The sequence below is a fragment of the Falco naumanni genome, chromosome 7, assembly GCF_017639655.2.
Source record: "Falco naumanni isolate bFalNau1 chromosome 7, bFalNau1.pat, whole genome shotgun sequence".
Classification (NCBI taxonomy): domain Eukaryota; kingdom Metazoa; phylum Chordata; class Aves; order Falconiformes; family Falconidae; genus Falco; species Falco naumanni.
In genome coordinates, this window is record NC_054060.1 from 26,205,556 (window position 1) to 26,233,419 (window position 27,864).

At 42.7% G+C, this 27,864-nt stretch overlaps 1 protein-coding gene across 1 annotated transcript in view; it reads right to left on the bottom strand.

Moving 5' to 3' along the window:
* Window positions 1–27,864, bottom strand: part of MDGA2 (MAM domain containing glycosylphosphatidylinositol anchor 2) — a 393,582-nt gene that overhangs the window by 187,721 nt on the left and 177,997 nt on the right. The gene's annotated exons all lie outside the window — the stretch shown is intronic.

Here is a 27,864-nt window from a genome sequence, read left to right on the forward strand (position 1 = left end):
CTTTCTCTGAAGGAACAAGTACATCAAAGAAAGGGGGGGGTGAGTGGGGAAGAAACAAAACAAGAAAAACAATGGCTATGTTTACTAAGTACAAGTATGTACTCAGTAAGTAAGACACTCAGCTTCCAAATGACTGGTAAGGAATTCTCTGGTGAACTTCAGGGAGAAGTTGCACTGCCTGGAGGGCTGGCAGCCAAGGGGAGTTTGCTTCTTTAAATCCAGCCCCTACATTTCAAAGGTAACGTCCAAGTTTGGCTCCAAAAGTTACAACACAGGCTCCAAAAGTTACCCACAGAGAGCAGGAACAATTTGCCTAATTAAACATGTACCGATCTGATCTGCAAGCACCCAGCAACACCACATTCCCATGCGCAACTCAGCCTCGACTGAAATAATTTCAGAACCTTATCAGCAGTGCTTCTTCCTTAAAAACAGAATATAGATAAGTAGTGCTTAATTAACTGCTTGTCCACAAATTTAACCCTATTTTTGCAAAGCCTTGTGTAAGTAACTACCCAAGTGGCAATCGATCAGATTTATTTGAGCCATGATTCAGAGAAATGCAGAATGAGGTGCTCAAATCTTAGCATGCCTACTGGTGTCAAAGGGAATGCCGTCACACTCCAAGGTGCTCACACGCTTTAGTCCCTTTTCAAAGGTGTTGGAAACAAGGACAGCTGGTGTGGGGAAAGCATCCCCTGCATTTTACTGCTATGTCCTTTCCCCAAGTACCACTCGAACACCACTGCAACCACCACAGCATAATGTGTGAAAGGGACCATCAGCGCAGCAGTTCTTGAACAATCCAGGGGTTTGACAGTGTTTAAAAACTGAAGGTGAGGCAGAGGCATGTGCGATTATTGAAGCAAGCCCCTCATTAACAAACTGAATAGAAACATCCACATTGAAAAGCAGTTTGCACTTAAAAAAATATTCTTTAGATGCTTACGTTTTGATTTGCATAACAAGGGTAAAGTCTGAGAGTCTCTGGATTAATTAGAAACAAAACATGTTCTAAAATTTGGAATAATTCAAGCAATAATACCTTGTAATGGTGCATGGATTTAACGTAAATGTTACCTTCGTTCTACTCTACAAAACATTTAATTTAATATCACAGAAACAAATTATGAAACTGTTGCTCCAAATTAGGATGGCATTTTCTAATGAGGTTTCATTTTTGTTTCAAAGGTTATTTTAAATCGCAGTAGCATTTGAAAAGGGATGAGATTGCCAAAACGTTACATCTTCTACTCATGCACTAGAAAATAAAAAGGAGGAAATTAGCTTGCTTCAATTTCTAGGGCAAAACACCTGTTCTCTGTATTTTGATGAAAAACGGAACATTTCACACATGAATGCTTTCCAGGGTCTGCTTATTAAAGCACATCCCCAGACCACAAATGAGGATGACTGGCAGCCAAGAGCCTCCAACACTGAGCCGAGGACCACTCACCAAATCTCCCACCCTTAGATGAAGGTGCATCCTCTTGTATCCTCTCAGGTGAAATACGCAATAAGTCCAAGTTTTGACTTAGCTTCATTTTGATGCTTTGAATTACTCAAGACTAGACACAATAAAACATTTAAAGCCTAAAACCAGCAGTTAAGGCGACTGTGAGGCCTGCTGCCAAGGTACAGTGGCAATTAACACCCTGACATGAGGTAGGCTGAGGCTGACTGGCCAGAAAACAGCTTCGCAGAAGAAGCCTTGGAGGTCCTGGTGATGAAGCTGAAAAGGAGGTGGCCAACACATCTCAGGCTGCAACAGCAAGAGTATGGCCAGCAGGTCCAGGGAAACGGTCCTTCTCCTCTGCCCCATATCTGTGAGACAGCATCCTGAGCAATCTGTCAGGTCAAGCCATGGACATACTGGAGCAAGTGCAGAGGAGGCCACCGAGATGACTGGAGGGATGGAGCAGGTGCCGTACAGGCAGAGGCTGGGCAAGCTGTGTTTGGCTAGCCTGGAGAAGGTAAGATAAAGGAAGACCTAATCTCTACCTTCAACCGACTACCAGGAAGTTACAGAGAAGATGAAGGCAAACTCTTCAAAGTGCACAGTAAAAGACCAAGAGCCGATAGGTATAACTTGCACCAAGAGAAATTCCTCCTCATTACAAGTGAAAACAAATGTCCCCACGCAATGGGACAAGTGCTGAGAGAGGCCGCGGGCTGTCACCCTCGGAGACATTCAAAGCCTGACTGGACACAGCCCTGAGCAATCTGACCTTTTTGGTGAAGCTGGCCCTGGTTTGAGCAGGGGGCTGGACAAGAGGTCCTTTCCGACGTAAATTATTCCACGATACCACGCGCTGTGACGCCGTCACTCGCTTGTGCATTCTGCCCCCTCGCAGCAGGCCCATGCAGCACCCCTCTGACACCGGTGCTCCTCTACAACAGGTAGAACCAGGCACCCTCTTTCTGCACGGCACTGAACTATGACCCAGGGTGGATTTTGCTAAGAATATAAGGAAACCTCAAAGAAATTTAAGTCGGGAATGCAAATGCAGCAAGCCCTCTGCCAAAGCATTTCATAACGGTCAATTAGTAGAAAACTTGCGCTGCAGAACTTGACTGATGTTTCCATCGGCAGTGCCGGAAAGATCTCGACAGCTGCATCAAAGCAAAAGAAGCAGCGCTAATAGGAGACAAAATAATGCTTGCAATTGTGAGACTTCACTGAAGGCTCAACTGCCTGCCCCGCTACTGGGCAGGGTCAGAGAAATATTTTACTGGATTGTTATGTAAGGCCGCATTTTGCCCAGGCAGCACAAGAGCTGCAAACATAATACAAAGTATGCGTCTTTTTAGAATACTGCTGAGGTCTCCTGCAGAGTTATTACAACGGAGGCATGCAACTGCCAAATGCATTGCCTTTAGGAAAGCTGTTTTAAAGACACCTGATCTCCATGGCATTCATGACCACTCATGAAAGCTCTCCAGAAGTCTGGTTTCAATATCTAATTGAATTGTTACTAATCAATATTCAAATTTCCAAATAGACTTTAAAAAAACTCCTTAAAGCTCTATGCATGCGTGTAAGTATCTGTGGGTGTTTGCTCTTCCCTAGCAGCACTGGAATAGTTGGGGACTCAGCCGTCTAGGAGGGAAGCCCTGGACTTCAGATACTGCACAGAAATTAACCTGGGATGAGGAAAGAGAGGAAATCACTGAAGAGACAGGGAGACCTTACTGTAGTGGAGAAAGATTTAGCATTAGGAAGCTCATCAAGATGAATTTCTGAAGTGCTCTACAAGAGCTAAATAAAAAAAAACCTTAATTTTTTTTTTATTTTGGGTTGATCAAATTATGAAGAGTTAACTGACTAATCATTCTTTAAATTAAACTGAAATCATGGGTATTGCTATATAGTTAGTCTATTAATCAAAATGAAAATAATTACAGAAGTATGTTTTCCAGAGAGGTTTATGCCACCATTAGGTTCAATTTTTCAGTCTTTAATCTTTGAATTGAACCAAACAGTTTCCAAAACCCAGATGGCACAGGCATGCTAAACACTGTATTGGAAGAATTCCCTTCACACATCCCTAAGCTCTGAAACAAACAGAAAACCCTGGTTTTGAACATAAGATGTTCAAAATGGGTCTAATCTCAATGCCCCATGAATTGCACCACGAGGGTCAGGGATGTTGGTGTGGAAGGTGCACAGAAGTGTGGCAGATGCTGTTAATATCCTTGCGATGCTGAATCGCAAAGCACTGGAGGCATCACACCGAGAGCAGGAAACACGGGCCATCTCCTGCAACCCTCACCTGGGCTCCGGGAGACACAGACAAACAGAAGAGCAGGATCACAGACTATATTTGCTATAAAATCTTTTTTCAGCTGCTGGGACTACACAGCTTGCTGATTTCATTTGTTAATTAGCTGCCTTTGTCTTCAGATGTTCAAAGCAAGCGATGCTTGGAAGTCAGGATAATAACAAAACACGCATCTGGTAAACTGATTGAAAGTGCTTCATCAAGACACCCAGAAAGGAGACAGCAATGACGCATATATTTAGCCTGCCTAACTCGTAAGTTGTTCTTAAATATAAACGTACAATGTTTTTCATGCTATTTTCCTTACTATAGCCTCCTTGACCTGGCACAAGCTATCATTAATTACGCAGGTTTGGGTTTTTTTGTTTGTTTGCTTTTTGGTTTTTTGTTGTTTGTTTTGTTTGTTTGTTTTTAATAAAGGACTGCTTTGTGGTACTGCATGATATAAAGCAGTTACACGTGATTCATAAAATGTGCAAAAATTCAACAAATATATATTTCTTGCAATACTTGTGGAAAGGACAATGAGCTGTCTTGTGTGCCAACCACTACTACCTGCAGTGTGGAGACAAAAGGGCTCCAAACAAGTTGGAAACAGGGAAGTCAAGTTACCTGGAGCTCCAAAAAAGGTATTTTTCTGTCTACAGCCCTTTAAAACAGATTTATTATGCATCTGCAGTGCTGTATTGCATGTGCAGTACAGATACCACAGTAGAAAGCAAGCATCATTTACAAGGCCATATACTATAAGAAAGCAAGCCTTCCTTCCTTGCTCCCACAAGGCTAAGAGTGTGACCCTCCGAGACCCCCGATGAGCTCATATGGATTTCCAGTACCATTTTGGGAAGATCAAACACATGCTAGAAGGCTGTTAACATGCTCAAACACAAAAGGACAAACAGAATGACCTTAGTAATCAACAATACTCTACGCAGCTCAAGACCATTTCTGCCTGCCGTGCTTTATCGAGGGTTGGAGTCATCAACAAGGGATCCAAGAGGAGCACTGTAACAAACACTCGGTGATGTAGTTTTACAGAGAAAACGTTTTCTTTATTCTTTTAATGAGGTTATAAATATACTTGACTGAAACTTGCATAAACTGTTGGTACAATCATATCCTAATGACATCAGGAGGATGGCACAGGGCATACAGTCCTGCAAGAGGGCAGCAACCGTTTGGTTTATCCAAGGACACCAAACGGAGCCAACACCCATTATCTATGAGACTGAATGAGCAGTGGAGTCCCCGGACAGTAGATACACTGGCACTGAGGGGTTTGCCTTTACAGCACTAACAGCAGAAAATATGATACTGAATTTCTATATGTATGTGCATATGCGTACACAAAGACCAGTGGATTTTCCAAATAACGAAGAGTGGGTCACTTGCACAGGACAATGCACACCTATGAACTCAGGACAGAGGTTAAGAGCGCAAGACTGTACCCTGGCATGGTCTGAAAAAGACACCAGCAAAGACCTCTCAGCATAGTCCTGAAAGAGATGGGACTGCTGGGATCACTGCATGCAGTAAGAGCGAGGATATAGTTTTCTTTCATATACGGAATTGGTGACCTGAGTACAGGATCGTAATGTGGTGTCAGCCATTGTTAAGCAACATTAAGAAATTAAAGGGCAAAGAAAAGAGCAACAGAAATGTCCTTATGCACTGGAGAAACTACTTATGACTTTCGCTTGCAGTAAAAGATGTAAAGAGTGAGACGCATTTAATTTCTCAGAAAAGAAGACTTAATGGTAACTTTACCATAGGATGTAAGTACCCCATGGTGGGAAAACAGCAGGTACAAAAGAGCTCTTTTGGCTACTGGTAATACATACAACAAGCAACAATAATTGGAACCTGAAGGAAGCCCAATTCAGTACTGGAAAGAATCAGACTTATTTTTTTGAAGATAAAGCAGATGAACAGAGGAACAGACTACCTGGGCATATAGAGGATTCCTCCTCTTTTCGAGCCAAGACCAGATGTTTTCCAGTGAAATACGAATTACTACATCCAATGTAAGAACAACAAGGGGGGAAAAAAACCAAACTAAAACCAACAAAAAAACCCCAGATAGCACTGTGAGATAAGAGGTGAAGTTACACTGATGTCGTGATCAATTCTAGTATTAAATTTTATGGGGAAAAAATGTAATTAGAGTAGATTAAAGAATTCCAGATCATTATCATTAAATCAAGTACACTTGAATAACAAAATTGAGTTATTTAAATTGTCTTTTAATTCCACTTGCAGTAGACCGTACTGGAGTGTCAGGACACTTTGGTTCCCCACCCTGCCAGACATGGCTCTGAAAAATGTTGATGAACCATGACTACCCCCAAACAAAGCATGTAAGAAAAAAGCATTAAGGGCACTCTCACACTGCAGGCGTTGAAAGGAAAGCTGGGTATCAGGACAGCAGTTTAAAAAAAGCACTCATGACGTATGACTCCGCTACAGGATTTTCACTTTCCAGTGATTTATCTTCCTCTTATGAACTGAGATTCAGATAGAAGCACGCGGGAGATGGACAGTCTTCAAGCAAGATAAATTCTTATCCTAAAATATACAATTGCTTGAGGAAAAAGTCTGCAATAACTGCCTGGTTATTATTTTGAGTTGGGTTTTTGTTTAAAGTAACCTTGTTTTTTTAGGTTTTTTTGTACCTGTAAAGAAGCAGAATGGAAGATTACATTACAAAAGAATGAAAAGATTTAGCAACCAAGACAGGAGAAACTGGCACTAATACTAAAGGCCACCTGATATGCACGATATGTTACTAGGAATAATCATTACAAATAGGATTTTTTTAATATGTTAAGTAAGTAATTATTGGTTGCATAATCCCAAACCTAATTAATGCTCACTCCTTCATTTTTTAAACAAAAGAAACTTAATTTTGTGGAGGTAAGGAAGATCAAACTGCATTAAGAAAGTCTAGTACTAGACCACATCCATCTCCAGTCAATGGCTTCAGTAAAATTCTTTCAGAGACTCCTCACAAAGTTCACAAAGACTCCTCCCTGTTAAAAACTATATTCTGAACATATTGAGCGCAAATAGCGGTCCCATGGAGAGCAGGGGCTCCTGATAACACCCAGTGCTCTCCTATTGCTTTCTCCTAGACTTCATATGTTTTGAAATGAGCACAAAACCATTTTACTACAGAAAAAAACATGTATTTGATAGTCCATTGCTATATAATAGGAAGTGTCAGGTTTCCTCCTCCCCACTCCGTATACGTTCTGCTCTTCCAAGATTCACATTTATTTTCCAGCCTTAAACTCTTTACCATTAAAAATGTCAGCATAGAAATCTCAACAGTGCTCTACATACTTTCTCACAATCTCTGCTCTTAAAGAAGACCGTATTTTTTCCCAGTTTTACTTGAACAGAATACAAAACACACATTTTAGGGGGAGAGAAATAAAAAGAAAGCCAGGACTAGAGGAAATAAATAATGGTAAGTCGATGATGAAAAAAGGAGGGCATGTAAGAATCTCCTCAGAGGCAAATGAAGATGACAAATCAAACAAAACCATAGCAAAAAGGAAGAGGAAAATGAACCTGTCCAGAATATTTAGTGCCTGCACCTGAACTCGGACAAGTGAAGTCTTTCTGCTGACTTGAAAGAAATTCCGCAGCCAGTCCATTTCAGAAACCCAGGCTAAAATCCCATCCACCTTGGAAGGGACCCTTAGGTGGTCATCTAGTCCACATCTTGCTTCTCTCCATACTGATGGTGCCCATCAATTTTGCATTAACAGCAAAAATTCAAACCAAAACATTATTATAGCATGTAAATGCAGCTGAATCCCAAAAAGCAGCTAAGATTTCCTTCCCCAGGTAATTGCATTTGACTGCCTATCTGCCAAACCTCCCTTCCCCAAAACCTTTTTAGCTTTTTTTAGCAAAATTCCAAATGGGGATTCAGATCCCAAAGGTAATTAACCTTCAGCACATTATATAAAATTGGTGTATGCACGTGGGGAGAAGTGGGCACTGGAGCAAGGCTTAGATTAGCTGAGAGAAACACTGCACCGTCAGCTCACGGTGGTCAGCAGGCACGCAGCGAGCACCCTGAGACCCAGCACCCATGGGTGCCCTCCACAAAGCCTGTCATCACAGAGCCACTGGGGACACCACGTGGAACAGCGAGCCTTAGGGACAGGGAAGGGAGCTGGAGGTGCGGGGAGAAAGGACACACATATGTAAGAATCTAAGTTTTATTAATTCTGCTACTCTCAAAGATATAACACGTAGTTATGCAGGTGAAGGACCTTGAGCATTTTGGCTGGATGCCTCCTGCAGCCCTCCTGGTAGCCCTGCACATGCCAGGTCCCAGGGCTGAGCCTGTCCCTGCACCTTCTGCTCCTCAGAGAAGTGTTACCAAGGGAAGGGGTGTACTTCTGGTTGTAACCAGACCACCCACACTACATCTCTTCAGAATAGCAGCAAAAGCACATCTCCCAGAGAAGCTGCCTACAAAACAAACATATGCCAGGGAAGTTCTCAGATACATGCGGGTGGCAGAAGGGGGGTATTCCAGTTAGCAATAGCAAATTTGAAAGACATCCTAAGCCATAAACTCGGTGCTTTATATAATCTAGGCCTGTTTCTATTACGGTTCAAATCAGATTCCTATATACAGACTGAATTTTCAAGCCATTAATACGGTCTATCTTTCCACTCGAGGGATATTTACAGCATCAATTATCTTAAACCTCATCTGACATGTACTCATCTCAGACTGATCTAGCTACAGCTATTATCATGTGTTAGAGACAGTTTTAATTTAGAAAAGGAATAGCATAAAAGGCATTCAAATAACCTTATAGCACTCTTACTAGATATGTTTTTTTCAAAGAGGAAAATAAAATCTGCATACACAGCCAGGTAATATTATGGAATTAATACTCTGTAATTAATCATAAGCTTTTTTTCTTCAGTTAAAAAAATACTGATGTCAGGAGTATTATATTGAATAAATTCTGCAAGGTACTTCCTCAGTTGCTATTCAGAGCTAATTAAACATCATTGAAATGAGCTCAACATGAAAATAAAAATCTTCCTTGGCTGATCCTAATAGAAATTTTGCATTTCCATTCCTGCATGCATGCATATTTAATCTTCACTTCTTAATTTTAACCAGCAAGGTTGTCAGTATGTATCCGTCAGTTATTTTAGCGTGTTTACTGTAAAAGGTCTGTGTCTTTGGACACCCAGAAACAGCAAGGTGCGTGGGTGTGCTGTGGCTGCTCTTACTCCTGCTAACCAGCACCATTCCTGTGATTCCTTGTATTCTTCTTCTATCCATTATGTCTTTTTTTATGCAAACTGTGTCTGTCTCTGTTCTTGTTAATACATCCCCCCAGTGCCATAGCTGTAGTACATACGTGTATTATTCTTATGACAAAATTCACCCATAACTGACACAATAACATACACATATTTAAACCAAATGGAAAAATAATCCTAGCTTTGAATCTTTTAAAAACTGCCCCTTTCACAGCATCCCTAACCCAGTAACACCTTTAACAGAACTGCAGACAGAAAAGCGTATCTCAATGCCAGCAGTGAGCAGATGCAGCCACAGCCAAACCCCTGCTCTCATCGGCCAGACTTGGAGCATCCCTCTCAGGCGGGACGACAGCGGGTGATAGCCCGAGTCAGGGTCTCTCCCCGTTGCTCTGTCTCCGAGTCACATTGCAAATGACAGCACATGGCAAATGCAACCCAGACAGAGCAGCGAGTCGTCCTCTTTTCTGAAACCACAAGAAATCAGAGCGTGCAAGAACTGTGCATTTCAGCCCGGGTGTCTAGGGGAGATGTTGGGAGGGCAAACACCTCTGCACCCCAATGGCAATGGGCTACCAGACACACATTTGGGCCTTTGCAAGTCTCTCCAAAGCTGGTTTTGCACGCTTATCCCTGGCACATCAGGATGGGTGCTCCCACCGGCACTCCCCTGCCTGCTGGGTAAGCCGGTGCTTCGGGCTCCTGCTCCAAAGCAAAGCAGAGGTCTTCCCACCTGCCCTGCTGCCGGAGGAGCAGTGTCAGCACGGGCAGGCAAATGGCAACAGTGCAATCTAAACCTCCAGAAGCCCCAAACTCCATGAAATAGCCCCGAAACAGTGAATGTAAGCGATGGAAAGGCACAGGCAACAACCTGAGAAAGTGGTCCCCAACTTCAGCTACACTGCTGCATTTTCAGCCTCCACTAATTAATTCTAAACAGTTGGGTTTAGTTAAATTACCCAACGGCAAACACAGGCTAACATGGTTCGCATCAGGCAGGGCCAGTTCTGGTGGGTGCTGGTGTGCAGGCAGATGACCCGAGCTAGGCATGGCTTACACCAGCGTGAGCTGTCTGCACCTCCACAGGTGGTCACAGGGAGCCGTGCAGAGGGCTTGGGGGATGCTAGGGTTTGGGGCCAATGAACCCAAATGATAGCATAGGTTTTTTAAATCAGCAAACAAGTTCATACTACTTTTACCGGCCTGCTTCAAATTTTGCACTCAGATGAACGCCCAGGGCTCCTGGGGAGTTCAGTCAGCGTGATGCCAGGCTCTCAAGCTCACATTTTCACCTATGAAATGCAGGATCTCCTCGTCCCCAGAAACCTTGAGGGGTTTGACCCTGGCATTCTTAATCAGAACAAGCACTCCTCCTTCAGCTGCAAAATCAGACAGACATCTTTATAGCCACGTAAGGCACTATTTTATTTATTTTTTTATATATGCAACTCCATGTACTAGTTAACTCCTCCTGATATAAGCAAAGGCCAGAACCACTAATGGGTGCCTACTGACTTCGCCGCATCTGCCATTGTCTTTTGATAACACTTTAAGAAGACTTTTTTAACCGGGAAGGGATTGTAACATGTTGCTTTCTCAGTGAGGGGGAGCTCGACAGGCTGCAAACCCACAACAGCACTTGGGTCTCCACTAAACCCCAGGATCAGCTCATGTTCCTGACGATGGATGCAAAGAAGCATTGCTCCTGACACAGCCCCGCACTGTCCTACCATGCTGGAGCTGCCTCTGCAGGCTGCCCAGGGAGCTTCCAGAAACAAAAAACCTTTGTCCTACCATTGAACCACCTTCTAATTACTTTTTTTTTTTTTTTTTTTTTTTTTTTTTGGTGAGGTTTCTTTGAATTTCTGCAAACAATAGGCACCGGTCCTACACTTACAAATAGACCATAATAAAGTGGGGGTTTTCCCCCTCTCTCCAGAAAAAGATGAGTGTCAGGAACACAAAAAAGACTGACAAAAAATAGTAATATGAGAGTTTGAAACCCCTTTTTTGGAGCCAGAGGCTCGATCTTGAATTTGCTTTATTCATGACATGCTTTTATTGAAATTGCTGTAATTTAAGAAAAAAAAAATCTAATGGTTTTGAATGTCTGTTCTTACTGCTGGTTTGTGCCTTCTGTGTCTTCCTGATATCCACCACTTCATAAGAAACAAGCACACACAAAAGAAACCTTTTATAATCCCAGATAATGAGCACCACTGTGTTCTGGTGATATTTCAGGAAAGTAAACTGTGGATTCAAGAAGTGCAGCATATTTATTGTCAAGGTCAATGGTCAAGTCAAATCAGAGACTTCTTGTAAGTGGAATGATTGCAAATGAAAGCATGGTAGAACAAGCCCTGGATTATAGACAAGTTATTTGGGGTAAGTAATCAACAGACAAACTGCACTTGACGGATGCAAGTCACATCGCTTAGCCAGTCCTGCAAAGCACCGAAATATCACAGCAGTCGTACAGGGTGGAATGAACCTCCTCTCTTTCAGGAAATATGTGCATAACTATCCTGAAGTGACGCCATGTCAGCAGCCTTGCGGTTATTCCAGGGTTGTTTAAACTAATGAAGAAAATCACAACTTCACTGCTCCATCCCTGGACGATGGCCGTGTTATAAAAAGCGGTTTTTAATATTTATTATTATAAATTATTATTTTTAGATATTTTAATTTAATTTAATTCTTATTATTATTAGATAAGGGGAGGCATAAGAGGCTTTGAATCTCAGCTGTTTTGTCACTAACCAAGAGTTAAACGGATTGCAAAAGATGCAGTGCAGATATTACAGGACAGACTAAGACTCACCTGAAGAATTAAAAAAAATCTATAAACCCAAGCTGAATCATTCTTGGGAAAAAAAAAAGAGAGAGAGAGAGAGAAAGAAAATAGAGATATTTCCTACACTATTCAATGATGCAATTACGATTTGCAGGAAGAAAAGAAAAAACAAAAAACAAACCCAAAAATCAACAGCCTGAAAGATGCCTCCCTTGCAGTCAGATTTATATTTGCCTGGACGTACTAGAATAAAACTCTAAAGCTGCAGAAGAAAAGGGAAACGAGCAGGTTCCTGCTGTGCAATGCAAATCCATAGCAGCAGCTGAGGCTCAATCAAAAGCAGCACTATCGCTTCCTTACGAGTTTTTGGAAGGGATTTTTGGGGATGCCCTACCAAATAATTCTGGTTCAAAGAGAGCTCTTTTGAGCTCTTCACTTGTTCTCTACAGACCTTCTGTAATTTTCTCCTGATTCTTCTAGAATTTCAAAGGCAGGCTAAATTAGCTGGTTCCTTGTTATGAAACTGCCACAGAACACTGAAATGTCCCATGGGAATGGACACATGTAAAGCAAATTAGACCAGAGGATGAAGAATTAAAGAAAAACACATAGTCCAATCAGTATTCACTACCTTACTCTGAGCTATTTGACTGTTTTACTGGAAGCAGGTTGGCAAATTTGAGGTTTACCATTCTTTCTCAATTTTTAACAACCAGAAATATCTGCCAAATATTTTCCCAAGAATGAGAAACCTTTGAAAGTGCATTTATATTTCCTCTTGTCAAAGAGAGTGGAAAAGCATGCAGCAAGACCAAACTCAGGCATCAGCAGCACTATCTACACTGATGTGTTACACACGGTTACCAAATTAATGCTACTTAGCCAAAGAAGATCCTTCAGAAAATTAAATTGAGCTTTTCCTTGCAAGAGTCTTGATACTAAAGTGAATGACACTGAAGCTGACAAAAGACTCTGCTGAAGCTGAAGAAAATTAAGATTTTTATTCACGCTCTCCTTACAGATATTATTGTCACTAATGCCACTGTTGGGTATCAGTTGATATACACAGAACTGAATGACCGACTTACCCACAAGAGCTCTGGCAGTCTCTTAGCATTTGCTACAGAGAGACTCCTCTTACGCCTGACAACTGTCCCAAGATGCAAGAAGTTGTCCACTTTGTTCTCATTTCAGTTCAGCCACCCTTACCCTAATAGCTCCGCAAATCACAGGAACAGTTACAGCTGTACCTCTGGAAAGGGGGGAAACGTTAGCAAACCAGCTGTGGCAACCCCTCCAACACCCAAGACAGCAGCTGGGAGCCTCCAAAGACCTATACAGGCACCTTTGCATGACATAGGTCCTGTACAAAACTTCTGCAAAGGAAGCCAAGAAGGATCCTGCGAAGTCCTATAGCATCCTCTGTGTCACCGCCCTAGCAGGGATTTTTAGTTATACAGTGACAGCAACAGCAGCAACTCTCAGCTCTGCTGGGCCACACAGACCCAGAATGAAGTTTCCTGCTCTTCTACACCTTATTTGGGTAAGAAAATAGCAAATGGCATATTTATTAGGGTGCTTGAGGTTTTTTCACATGACTTTGGCCAGGCTTACACAACCCCTGGCAGTGTCCATGCCAGGAAGGAGCCCCTGCTTTACAGGCTGGCTTGTAAACTTGCCTCCCAGAAAGAGATGGTAAATGGAAGAGGTTTATATGTAGAGTTTGTCAACTCCCATTCATTTGCTTTCAAATCAAAGTCAACAAAAATTTCAATCAGGATGCTCAATATCTGTCTGCTCAGAATAAGGGAGGGGTACGTGTACATTTTAAAGTTATTTTTTCCACCCATTCCACTGACATGGGCTAAGAGCCATCACAGACGATGGGCACACTGCACGATTACACATCTGGGAAGATGGAAAGTCATGATGTCAATTCCTCTTACTTCCACAGCTGACTCCAAGAGAAGGTCTCTCACGCTAAACAGCACATTTCACACACATGCACAAGCCTTTCAGGTTGCAAGACTGATTCTCTTTGATGCTGTGCAAAGTATCAGGGAATCTAGTTCGTCAGCCCCTTAAGATATGATCCGCTGATGCTACTACATGCAAAGCATGTAAGAGAGGAGGTAACATATAAACGTCTTTGGTCTACTGTGAATAGCAGTATTTTATTTTTTTTTGAGAACTCATACATTGTAAATGGAGTTTGGATTTCATTGTGTCTCTAATCCTCCCTGTATCACAGCCATTTTGCTTTCCTCTCATTCAAGAAAATTGGAGAAATCTGAGTAATCAGTGAAGATATAGATATGGGAAAGCTTATATATATAAGTGTATATATATAAAACCATCAACAAAAAAAAATCCTCGTATGTGGCATCTTAAAATCTCCTAAAACTGTTCAGTTTTTTTTTTTAATCTACAAATTAATCCAGTTTAAAGCGCACTATACATTCTGCAGTAATTCAGTAATTACAAGACTTCACAGAATAACCAAATAGTCGAGGTGGAAGAGACCTCTGGTGATTGTCCTGTCTACCCTTCCTGCTCAAAGCCAGGTAAACTAGAAGCACATTGCTCAGTACCATGTCCAAGTTTTCCCAAGAATCCATCTCCAAGAGGTCCTTGAAAAACAAAACCACACTTGGATCCACATACGCTTTTGAATGATGGATCCTCTTATCTTATTGCATCTTTACACCATGAATGGTATCGAGTAATAGGACTCATGGGAATGGTTCAAATCTACACCCAGGGTTTAGGAAGCATTTCTTTACCGAGAGGGTGGTCAAACACTGGAACAGGCTTCCCAGAGAGGTGGCTGCTGCCCCAAGCCTGTCAGTGTTGAGGAGGCATTTGGACGATGCCCTTAACAACTTACTTTAACAGCAAGTGCAGTGGTCAGGCAGTTGGACTAGATGATCCTTGTAGGTCCCTTCCAACTGAAATACTCTACCCTAGTCTAACATGAAATTAATCGTGCGATAGGTTAATACTTGATTCTCATCATTTGTTTTAAAATAATTATATATGATTAAATAATGCTTAATAAATTCTTAGATAATAATGAATAATTTTTTAAATGGCCAGCAAACACTAATGGGCTGCACTGCAACCTTCATGAAGTTATGGCACTGTTTTAATGGAATTTTATTCTTTGTTCAGCATTTTCCAAGTAAAAGGAGAAAGGGGAAGCAGTAGCATAGCCACTAAGAAAACTTCAAGAATGGGAGGTGAGGGAGTTGACAGAGTAGTTAGCAGAAAGGATGAAGAAGCAGCACTAAGAGCCATATGCCCCTTGATGCATTTAAATAAGAGGTTAATTCAAATGCATAGCCAGTTTAATTGCTCCAAAGTTTCCTTTCAAAATACTGATTTCATTGACTTATAGGGATTAAAAAAGCAACCCTGTGAAAATAGAGTATTTTTGACTAGTATTGACTTTCTTCAAGGTGACTGCTTTCACTGAGTTCATAATTAAGTTATGGAAATAAATACAATCATAGTTCTAAACACGCGGCTAGTATTTTTCATATATGTCATTTTAACAAAGTTAGAAATGTTGATAAAATATTATGTTTCTGTTTGTTTCTTTGTTTGTTGTTTTTTTGTGTGTGGTTTGTTGGATTATTTTTTTTTGGGGGGGGGGGGGGTGGGAAGAGGGGGGAATGTTTAAGGCTTTTTGGTTTGGCTTTTTCTTTTTAGCGAAGTCAGAGACCAAAATCATGCAAACAAAGCCAGTCTTCCCTTTAAAACATTGATAGTCTACTGTCCTTAGTATTCTAGATCAGTCTTCTGAAGAAGTAAAGGTTTTTTTTAAGATGGCATATGTGTTTTTTCTTGTGTTCCCCATCCAAAAAACCCATTAAAAAAAGCAATTAAGAAGGTCACAGCTTGGTTCCAGAAGATCTTAGTTAACTGATTAAACACATCATCACTTTCAGCTTCTGCTACCCCCTACACTGTCCACAACTAATGCATAACAGCTCATTTAAAAAGCTAAATCCAGTCCTGCTCTAGTTCAGAAAATAATGACCATACTTGTAAAAATCAGGTCATCACCAAATCACCCATGTCAAAAACAGATGAGATTTAGATGTGGCTGAACACTTTTGATAGGACTCCAAGCCCCTTGCTGATCTCCATGCTGAGGACAGCCTCAAGTAGGTTATTAAAGCTCAACATTTGCCATCCAACAATGACTGATCCACTGGAGGATTTCCTCAAGTAAGGAAGAAAATACTGTGAATAATGGCTTACAGTGCGGAAGGGAGGGATGGAGAGAACGTAGGCTGAATTTCAAATGGTACCCAGTAAAGCATCTTTAGGATGCACTTTGTGATTTCCTTATTTAAAGGGGTAGTATTCTCACAGGCCCAGAGCTGTCTTTTTTTTTATTCTTTCAAAAACAGAAAAAAAAATCCCCATCCTTTTCCTAGTAATTGATTTCCTGTGAATCTTTACATGTTAGGGTGGTTATTTGTTTCCTTCTACTCAGTGTTTCCCAAAGTGCATTCACATTTTCAGCATAAATTTCAATGAGGCATCGGGGCTGCGAGATTCTTCTGCTCTGGTGTAAGTTTTTTCAGTTCTGGCAAGCTGCTAACCAAAAAGGTAACCCCAAACTTCCAGAATTAGAAAACAAATGCTTCAACAAAGCATCCATCCCTAGGCTCGTCCATCCAACGCTGCTCCTGCCCAGGAACGCTGGCATGGGTTTGTGCTGTGCCAGTGCCACCCTCAAGGGGCAACTCTATTTCCTTAACCAAGTAAGTTACACAGCATGAAGGTGGTCTCCACGTGCTGTTAATAAACTTCATTTTCCTTAATTCCCAGTAACTTCTCCAGAAACAATCCTGCACCGTCATCTCTCCAGCATCACAGCAGTGTTAAACTGAAGTGATGCTCCTTGACTCGAACTGCTGGAGTGCATGAGCCACGCAAAGTAGCAGTAGTTGTGCAGATTGCCTATGAACAGCTGTTTTGCTTCTAAATACGTCACAGAATTATAAGCACGATGAATTACTCCTTCTCTTACATCCAGGTGTCTGTCTGTTTAGTTCAAGAGCTACTGCAGCCTTATTAAAAAAGGAGATGCCATTCACTATACGTTAAGCTGCCACTGACACTAAGAGATGCTGTACCGAGATTTTTCTAGGCGATGCTGACATTACTTGCAGGGAAATACAGGTGAGGGCAAAGAGAAGGAAAAGGCAGTTGAGTGAGTCTCATCTAAACACAATACCTGCCTGCGTCAGGATTCATTACTTGCACTCTCCAAGTGCCCATTCCTTTCTACCCAGTGCTAAAAATAGAAGGAAGGAAGGAAAAAATAAAAAGAATGTAAATAACTGGCTCAGACAAAGACATTTACATGTGGGCACCCGTATCCCACCACATACAAATGGATCAGGTATGGTAGCGCCCAAGAAAACTGTTTCCCATCATGACCCTATTGATGAAAGAAAAACAGCGCGCGTGACCAGCAGTCTTCCCAAACTCTCTTTCAGATTTCTTTTATAAATATCTATATTCATCACAGGTAATTTTCAAAAGTTCCTCTGTGACCTGAGAAGTTAAATGCTACCATGCCTTCAAAGAGCATTTTGTTCCATTTAATTAAGGCCTAAATACTTGATCTGAGACTTGCTTCACTTACATCCTCCTGGCTTGTGGAGTCCAGAACCCAGACGCAAATACCTGGCTTCTCTACTAAATGCTTAAAGCCCACGAGGCAACTCAACAAGAGGGCTCGGCGGGGGCCACACGTATTTTGGGAAGCCCTTCTAGGCTGGATCTCCTAATGCCAGTGTTACCAGTGCCCAGCTCCTGGAAACCCCTGCAGGACACGGTACCAAAAGCAATAAATCAGTTATCTAACACTCATTGCTTGAAGTAATTACTCAAAAAGTCGGATCACAATAAAGGAGCCTCCTCCTGTTTCAGATCTACACCTCCCCTTCCCAGGAGCCTGCCCTGCCCCTGGGTGGTTCTGGCAAGCAGCACTCTCCCAAAATGATTTCACCTTCCAGAAAATAATATGATATCAATTGATCCACAGGGAGATGTCATGAGGCTGTAGCTCAGCGTTTAGCCAGCTCCTTTGGAAGAGGAAGGTCTGTGTCCCTCCCTGTTGCTGTGCTAAGGCTGCTCACACAGTTTATGCCATTAAATCACTGGATAAAATGCTGAAACGAGGGCATCTCCCTTTTGAAAGGGAGGATGTGCCTGCAGGAGGGGAAGACAAGGACTTGCTGGAATCATGGTCCCCCAGACATGGCTGCACTGGACAAGAACCTTCAGATAAGCGCCAGGGTACAACATAAATGGCACAAGGCTCAGCTTAAGCCAGAGGGAGGACTGAAGGCATGCAGGCTTTTTATCTTTCCCCCATCACAGTATGTGAACATACCTCGGGCTGGGGGAGGGGAGAAAAAAAATGGGGCAGGAAATTTTCTAAAGACTTTCAGGAAATTGTGTATTTCTTTTTTTGCTGGTAATTACCATGTGGGGAACACATGCAAATATCTAGGGGCAATGATCATCCCCAGGTGCAAGGCCAGCGCTTGAAGCAGCTGGTTGTTCGGGGTTGGTTTTTTTTTGGGGGGGGGTGGATACTGGACTACTCATCAGTCAAACCATCCCTCTCCTTGCAAAGGAAAGGTGTGATTTTCCCATTAACTCTTCAGCACAGTTACCAGACCCAAACCCACCATGCCACCTTTACTGGGCTGTGGCCAAACTGAAGCAAGGGCACAAACCTGCATAAGGTAACCCCCAGGACGAGCTCCTGAGACAACTGCTCAGTGTATGCTTCCCTCTCATCTTAGCAGGAATGATGGAGAAATGCTGCGGTGTAAAGCAACGCCAGTGATCCTCCAGCCCTGCAGAATTACCTTGCCAGCAGTGAAGAGATGGGTGTACTCAAGAGGGCCATCCCATACCACTCCACGAGCACTTACAGTCCAATGCACATATATGTTTTGTTTATCGACGCAAATGATGGGCTAAGCTTATTTTAAAATTGCCTGTCCTTCAATTTTTTATTATTATTTTTAAGACAAAGTGGCGGGAAATGGATGCATATAGCTCGTTTAAACTGACACTTCAGTCAAGGATACAGACTGGATGTGTTATTAGGAGAATGGTAAACAAGCCTCCTTTTTTGAAACCCAACCTGCTTTGCTATTGTCCTTATTGTTGATTCAAATGTTTCTACTTCAATGTGCCTTAATTAAAATGTTAGCGGTCAATATTTCCTTGAAAGCATCTCGAGAAGTTTTTATTCATGCATAATTGCTTTGCAGATAATGCCAGAGGAAAACAATCAAACAGCTGGCAAATAAGCTCTCTGCTGGGATATTTTAACACATTCCATGTTCATCTGTTTAATTTAAAATCAGCCCATGCCATTCACAGTCTTGCAGACTGCACTGGTGTTCGGCTGTGCCATTTCATAAACACAGTGGGCCCAACTCTTTTAATTTATTTCAGTAGATCTCCTCGATCCAGCAGTAATATAATCAGCAAATGAGCAGCTTAAGTACATGGGAATTCAAGTCCAAAGCTTCAATAACATGTACAGATTCCTCTCATCATTGACAAATTTATGCAAAGATAAAGTAAATAATGGCCTCAGGGCTGGTTTGCATTTTCTGCTTTCAAAAAAGACTAATTACTATTTCACATATACACACACACTCAAAAAAAAAAAAATCCCGCAACCACACCAGCAGCCTCTCTGCAACTCTCTTGAGCTGTATTTTCATAAAACATATTACTTAATATAATCCGATACGATATATGCTTATGTTTAGGGGGTTTGGAGTATTTGGGGGGAAGGGAGGGGTTGGAGGTTTTTTCCCAGTTCAATTATTCAATTACCTCATCTCTGCATGTTCCAATGGATCTTCTGCATTCACCCTTCTTGCAGAAATGCCATCTCAGCCTGTGATGGTCTTGTGAGGAAACCACATCACAGCGCTGGTCAGGACTGATGCTGGGAACAAAATCATGGAAAAAAGGGCAAGAAAAGCTCTTGTAGGCTCTGGCTCATCCTTCCCTGTACCTAGAGGCAGGACTGGCTCCGGCACTGCCCGCACTGAGGAACGCTCCTCCAGCCTGTCCCCGAGGAGCTCCCTGTCCCCAGGAGTTCCTGTGTCAGGATCTGCCCATCTCCACCATCAAACAGCTTTTCTTGTGTCTAACCTAAATGTCTCACTGCAATTTAAGCTATTTACTATCTGTCTTATTCTTGGGGATCTTGGGGGGGGGGGGGGGGGGGGGGGGAACAAAATCTCCTTCTTTCTTTTGCCCATCTGAAAGCTTTTATTTACTGCACCCTCCCTTGGCCTTCTCTTTGCTGTGAACAATCCACGTGAATCATTTTACTCCTGCATCAGAAACCTCTCCTGCTCATCCATCACTCCTCTGACCTTTTCCATTGAGTCACACCTTCCCCGAGGTATGATGCAGCACTCCCCAGACCAGGAGACACGCCAGCAGAAGGGTTACTTCAATTCCTTACAGGAATATCCCCTCGCCTCCCAGTGCAATATTTCTGCTTTCCAGAACCGTACAGCACAATTCCAGCACATTCAGACTCACCACAACTCAGACCCTCCCTGCTGGCTATTTTCTTTTGCAGAAGCTAAGGACCTAGGTCCTGCCACCTTCTTACCAAAACACATTTCACACATCACTTTTCAAAGCTGTTCAACCTGTTTCTGAGGTCAAAGCTGCCCCCTTGCAGTCCTTCTCAGCCTGGTGTCACCTCACTTCTTTAACAAAAAGCCACGTGAGACATCAGCTGGTTCAAAGCCTGGCTGTGCAACGTTTCAGTTTTTCACTAATCACTGGCTGTTTAATTTATGAGCAGTGCTTCCCACACACTGGGGCAAGATACAATGGGACATGTTAAATTTTGACACTACACATGCTCTTATAGCCCATTAGTTACGGGTTGCTCCAAATTCCCAACTCACAGTATTAGGGCATCACAGGAGGGTGTGTTACAACTTCAACTGTAGTTTTCCTAAGCGCAGGCAACACGAATACTTCTACAGAAGGAAAGTAAATGTGGAGAACACAGGAAATTTCTTTGGAAAATCTGCATGCATTCCAAGTTTGGGTATGTTCTATCCCAGTGACCTACCAGGTATTTGTATGTGTAAACTGAGAAATAACTGGGGAAAAAGAAAATCCCCCCAAAATCCTGTCAGTAAGTAACAAAGCATAAAATACATGGGACATTTATGTACCCACCGCTGCCCTCTGGGCCTGATTCTCCTTTATTTCAAGGAGAGGATTTTATGAAGATTATTTTTTTTCCCCCAAACAAAGTACATTTTGACAGGGGTTACTGTCAGCGCAGGCTATTTAGAAGGAAGGTGGGTATGCATTAGCTTGCAGTTTCAATTATCTGTAAGGAACTGCATGGACTAAGGTTTCCAGATGTAATGCCCCTATAACCCTCCTGCTCCTCCTCCTCCTCCTCGCTGGCCTTGCCACAGGGATGCTGCCTGTAATGCATCACTTAAGCACCACAGGTCATGCTACCGACCTTGTGTGTGGAGCTCAATGGCATGATGAAGGCAAAAACCAGGGGAGAGTGAAAAGGGAGGGAAGGAGCACACATAGATTTCCTGAAAACTGCAGATCAGTAGGTAACCAGGCTCTTATTTTACTGGAAAACGCAGATTACAGGAAAGCCTGCCTTAATGCTGGAAGGCTATTTAAAAATCCATCAGAACTCTAAACTATGCTATTAGGGACTCTGCAGTCCCCATACCTACTGCATAAAAATCCCAAGCTATTAGGCAAACCAACATCATTTCAGATCACGCCGTCAGCAGGTTGCCAAGTCTTAAAATAGTAGCTGCATTTAAAATTATATTTAAACAAGAGAAGCGGGAAATTCAGCTTTGATGAAACCCAGCACTTGGCCTGCAAAAGGTGAGCTGGAACAAAGCTGCCAGGCATGCTGGCATTGGAGGGGTGTCTAAAAACCTTGCGGTGGTCCCCACCTGATGGGGCTGCAATTAGCACCTGAAACACACCTTGGTGTAAAAATGAAGGGAAATCAGGAGGCTGTGCTCCAAGAGCCTGCTGAAACACTGCTTTTCAGATCTCCTCCCTGAAGTCTCACTCATCTGCCAAATCCTCACACCTCCCTCGTCTTCTACCAGACCCGTCACAGCATCTGCCAGGGTTTCACATTCTTCTGGCTCTTTTATTTGCTAAGCAAGCAGGTGATGGGAAATGCAAGCCTCACCCCAAGTATGCCTGGCAATAAAAGTGCTGGAAAACAGATAAACCGATAGTAATCCCACCGTCTCCCCACAATGTCTGGAAGAGCAGTCGTTCACAGGGGTGCTTAGTCACACAGCTGCAGCCCAATGCAGCAGACACAAGAATTGTTCTTCCTTGTTCTGTGTTACCAACACCCAGGAAATTTGGGGGTTTGTTATTAAAATATGATGCAGGCAATGGCTGCCACATTACCGGTGCTTCTGACTTTCAGCTCTTGTTCCTTAATTCGAGACTCTAGCACTTAAAACATTAGCAAAGACATAAGGCATGAGACTGATGAAAAATTGCTGCAAACCAAACCATCCTGGAAACATTATGGATACAGCAAATCACACATGTAGACTCAGTGGCTTATGGTAAGCTGGGCTTGTATCACCCTATTCCTGGGCTATATTACTCATCCTCTTTCCTGTCTCAGAAGTTTGAGGCGGCTCCTCCCCTTCGTAACCATTTTCTCTCCGCTTCCGCTAACAAGCTTTGTCGTCCCTGCAGAGCAGCACACAGACGCCACTCCCAACGGGATCAGGAACAGCTGACCAGGGCAACGAGACATCAAATATGAACAGCCCCCTGCTAAGTGCACAGGCGTTTATGCAACCCCGCCGTGCCCTCTCCCTGCTGTCAGCGTTAGGTGTTCACAATACATTTCATTGCTTGGGAGCATCCAGGATTCAGATTAACATGCTGCTGGAATTCTCAACACCAGCCAACATCATTTAAGGTTTGCATTTTCAGTTGTGTGTTTCAACCAGGGAAGAGCAGGTATGCAAATGGTTTGCATTATAAAAACAGACATGCAGACCTGGCACACTGTCTAAATGATGCCCTTATTTTGGACAACAAGGTCTTCTGTCAGTATGCTTAACTTGACGTTCCATCAAGCTCCCTAAAGTGAAACACTTTTAGAAAAGAAGCCCAATTCTGCAGAAGCTGAGGGAAGGTGAAGGCAGACACGTGGGGCAAAACATCATCGTCTTCCTTTTCTCTTTGGGGTTGAATTCAAACACACCTGGAAGGGATCGGGTGTGGTGCCTGGGGCAGCAGGCACAGCTCGGGGTCATTTCCCGGCATATCCATTTCTCAATAGGTTTTAAAGTTAGACCTTTTTGTTATGATCAGTAAGTCACTACAGACCAGCATGCAAAGCTGCCTGGCAAGGCATAACAGTAGCAACAAGGGGCTAAAATGCAGTTTAGGAGAAGGACACGTACATTTGTCAGAGTCCTCTGTATGGCTGGTCAGCTCAGGGGGTTTCACACAGAGCTGAAAATCAGATGTGCCATTATGGAAGTTAAAAAAAAAAAATAAATTACATTAAATTACATGTAAATAAATAAATAAAACAATATTTTTTAAAAAAAGACAAAACCCACAGCCAGCCAGCAGTCCCCCTTCCTTGCAGCCTACCAGAGATGCTCTGTGCTGCACCATGCAGGCACCCAGCGTTAGACCGGAATGACCTGGTCTCCCAAAGGAGAACCCAGCTGCTCCCAGCACCCCCACCCATCCCCTCCACACATAAAACTCTTCTCCAGCCCAGCAGACCTTTCTGAGCTGAATTAAACCAATAAAGGTGACCATGAAAAACTGGATTGAAAGCGTACCACAAACCAGGAATTTTGCAGCTCATGAAGCCAGCAAATCATTTCATCATTCTAGTTCAATTCTGAACATACAAGTATTTCGTTGTTTTACAAGCATTAAGCACAAACAAATTCAGGGTTTCTGGTTGTTTTGTGGTTTTGTTTTTTTTCTTTCACTTGTATAAAGATTTTTGTTGTAGAAAATAAAAATGCACACAAGCTAGTAAGGAACTGATAACATTTAACAGTTACTGCAAAGCTATTTAATTCAGTCTGAATAGTGTGTCTGCTGGGGGAGTAAAAGGTATTGAAATTACTGTAAGCGCTCCACATTTGCATTAATATTTTACGGTAGAGCTACCTCACTTGTTCCACAGTACACAGCTACATCTTTCCTTACTTTTTTCACACTGTTGCCATGGACCACTGCAGCGAATAATGTCCATGTGCACTGTGCTAGGCTTTGCTTCACCCTCTTCAACATGCTCGCTCTCAGCTCTTCACCACGTATGTCAGGAAAACATCTAGGGTGAGCAGCAGAGGTGCAAGCAATTTCTACCAGTACTAGCTAAAACAGTCTCCGGGCCACCATGATGAGCACCACGACCAAGGACAGCCTCAGAGACACCACCAGCACCCTGTTTCACAAGACTTCCAGGCAAAGTACAATCACAGTAATTAATGCCTCCACCAACACCATCTTACCAGCTCTGCTGTTGCCTGCAAAACAAAAACATTCATGAAATTGTCTTAATCCAAAATCCACTGTCAGTCACCTACCACAAACTTTCTCTTCTCCTCGGTCAAATCATAAGATCAAGATTCCCAGGCATTTGATATCCAATTTCCAAATTAGACATATAAGACAGCAAGAATAAAAATTCAAATCTACATGGAAACAGGACAGCTCTGATGTCAGAGGCTCCTGCAAAATAGGTGTACATCATTTAGGTTTCCACTTTTTTAAGGGGAATGGTTTGGTTCAACTCTGGTGGCTTTCACATGAATGGTGAAACGTACACGCAAATGTACAGTGAGACCTCCTTTTGCAACAACTCCACAAGAGCTTGGATGTGGCAGAGCACTCACTCTGCTCTCCCACATCAGGGAGCAAAACCTCAACTTGAAACCAGCACCAACACACTCCAAGGAACATGACATTTCCCCAGTCAGGGGAAGCAGAAACCTCTATACACTAACATGTCACAACTGTATAAAAAGCAGGAATAAACCAGGTCTTGTGCAGTGAAAAGTACAGTCTTCAATCTTCAGATAAATACTTTTCCATAAAAAAAGAAAAGGAAAAAGGCTGAAAAGTTACAGAAAACTTCATGAAATATATATATGCACTGAAATTAAAAAAAAAAAACCAAAACAAAACAAGCTCAAAAAAAAAAAAAAAACCACACACACACAAAAAAAAAAAAAACCAAAAAAAAACAAAAAAAAAAAACAAAAACACACATGAAAACCAAAGACAAATCTTTACAAAAGGCATTTCTGCCTGTATGCCTGAGGCAAACATCTTCTTGGACAATAAAGGGTAGCTCACTGATTTTTCATTGCCCTCTGAAATTCTGCAACACTCCCACCCTTGTCTGGGCATTTTCCCTTACTTTCATGGAAGATGTGCATATGCATATGCATAGCAGGAACCTAATTTCACCCAACTGCTGCTAAGAAGCCTCTGATCTATTTGTGAGATTCCATGATTTGCCCTTCAGCTTCCTAAATGCATCTTCCTAAATGCATCCTCCACTGCAATCTTGCAACTCCTCAGGCGAACGTTAGGCAGAATAATTTTTTACGATCCAACTGTCCAGCCAAACGATTCATTAGAAAGACCGTGAAGGATAAGCAGGTTCTCCCAGGATAATGGAAGAGGCAGGCGCAAGTAACAGCCAAAGTGATGATAGGGAGAGGAAATCTGGCCCTTTCACATTTCTTTTAATGAAAGACACAATTTCTTCCAGACGTTTACCTCTTTTACTGCTCTGTTGCTTCAGCCATTGCAAAAATTCTCAGGCAGGGGCTTGAGTCCCCTCAGCCACCACCTGACACTGTGCCGGGTGGACGGTTTTAAATCTCCTTTGACAGCACTGGGGGTCAGTTGTTTTCCTCCTCCATCACCTTCTCACTGTGCTCGCAGCAAAGCTGCAGTCGCGTGGTGGCCAACCTACACAAGGCATGGGTACTGCTGGTGAGCACACCCCTGGCTGCTGTTCCAGTGACCCCCAGAACGCTACGCACACCCTTCTCTCTGAGCAGAAGAGAGTTTCAAAGTGGTGCTGGAAATAAAAACAAATGGATTCAAAAACAGCGTGTGGCGAGTTTGGGCATTCGTACATCTGCCCATAGCTTCACCTGTTGTTTCTGGCTCACCTAGGCTGCTGACCACCCAAAAATCCCACTGTGGCCACAAGCCAGCAATGGAGCAAAGGGTGCCTGCTCACTGCCCAAGTACAAGAGTGATGCTAATGCAGGTGAGCTGTAGGGACACAGTCACAACAGACCTGCCCAAACCCAACAGTGCAAGAAGCCATGATAATACGGCTTAGTACCAACCCGGCCACACCAATATCCAGCTTTCTGCAGCATCTCCGAAGCTCCCACAGCAAAGCCTCGTGCATGCAAGCGTGGCATCTCTAAAAGCGGCTGCTTGCACCCCTCTCCTCTTCCCACAGCAAAACTTTCACTTTCCAAACACATTTTCAGCTCCAAAGCCCATATACTTAGTCTGGATTGAACCCAAACCTTTGTGGTTTTGCGAATTAAAAAATGAACGGGGGTCTGATGAAGACTCTGACATCATCAGGTACCTCAGCTGCTGTCAGTCCTGTGCTGGTCTAGTGCAGACCAAGGCACAGCGCTGCCGGAGCCGCCCACCTCAGCCAGCCTAACCTCTCCCCACCAGGCTGCGTGCTGCAGAGAGATCTGCAGGTCCTCTGGTCCACCAGAAGACTGGTGGTTACTGGTCCTCTTCCAGTAACCACCAAGCACAGCCGTTTTCAGAGGCTTTAATGTTGCAATGCACAAATTTGGCCTCAGAGGGGGAATAACTGGAAACACACAAATTAAGTTTATATTTCTCTCATGTTGAAAGATTACAATTATCAATATTGGAAAGGTTTTAAATGCTTTCCATCTGCATAATATTTCATTTCAAAGTGTCTTCCTTTATTGTATCATGAAAGAAAAAGTGATGAAAGATGAATATATTTGCTTTCCTTATATGCCAATACTTATGCTATTGCTTTATATTAATTTTCCTCTTTAAAAAAAAAATGCATTGATTATTTCTGGTCTTTCATCCAACTGTGTGAATGAGGATTTAAGCGTGTCACTGGGCTTCTAATGAATGAAAGGCCAAAAAAGAAGATCAAGTAACATATCAATGAATATTGGTATATACCAGAGATGGAAATTAAAAATGTCATTGCAGTAAGAACGCATGATTCACTGCAGGCAGTACAAGGCGAACACAAGCCAAATAGACAGCACAGAAAATAATGAAGCAGCTGAAGTATATTTTCAATCCCTGAATTACATCTTAATTGCTGTGGCCAGGAGACCGATATAAACATCTGCAGGGAAGCGTGCAGAAAATATGTGCCATGAATGCTTGGGATTAAGATGCCACCCAAGCCCAAGCAGGAACTATCCCCACTGCAAAGCACAACCGGAGCCGAATGTGTGCTATGCACATCTGCAACCAGCCCCTTGCACCAACGCTGCTCCATCACAGACAGCATGGAGCCCAGTGCTTCAGCACCCAAGCAGCGCTCTGAGCGCACTCAGAAGGTACCAAAGCATCAACATCACAACAGATTCTCCCCCTGTGAACCCCAGAGCAAAAAAGGACTAAGCTGCTACTTAGGTATTATACTAATATTAATAGTCCAACAGCTACATCTGTGTTACTCAGAAAAAAAAGAAAATAAACAAGGAATACAATAGTGGTCAGGACAGAGCTCCCACTCCCGTGCATGCATCATTCACTCTCTTCAAAACCATTCTAGCAGCAACAATAACACGTGAATCTACAGAAGTGGAAGCTGACAGTGCCTATATTTTAAATTCCAGA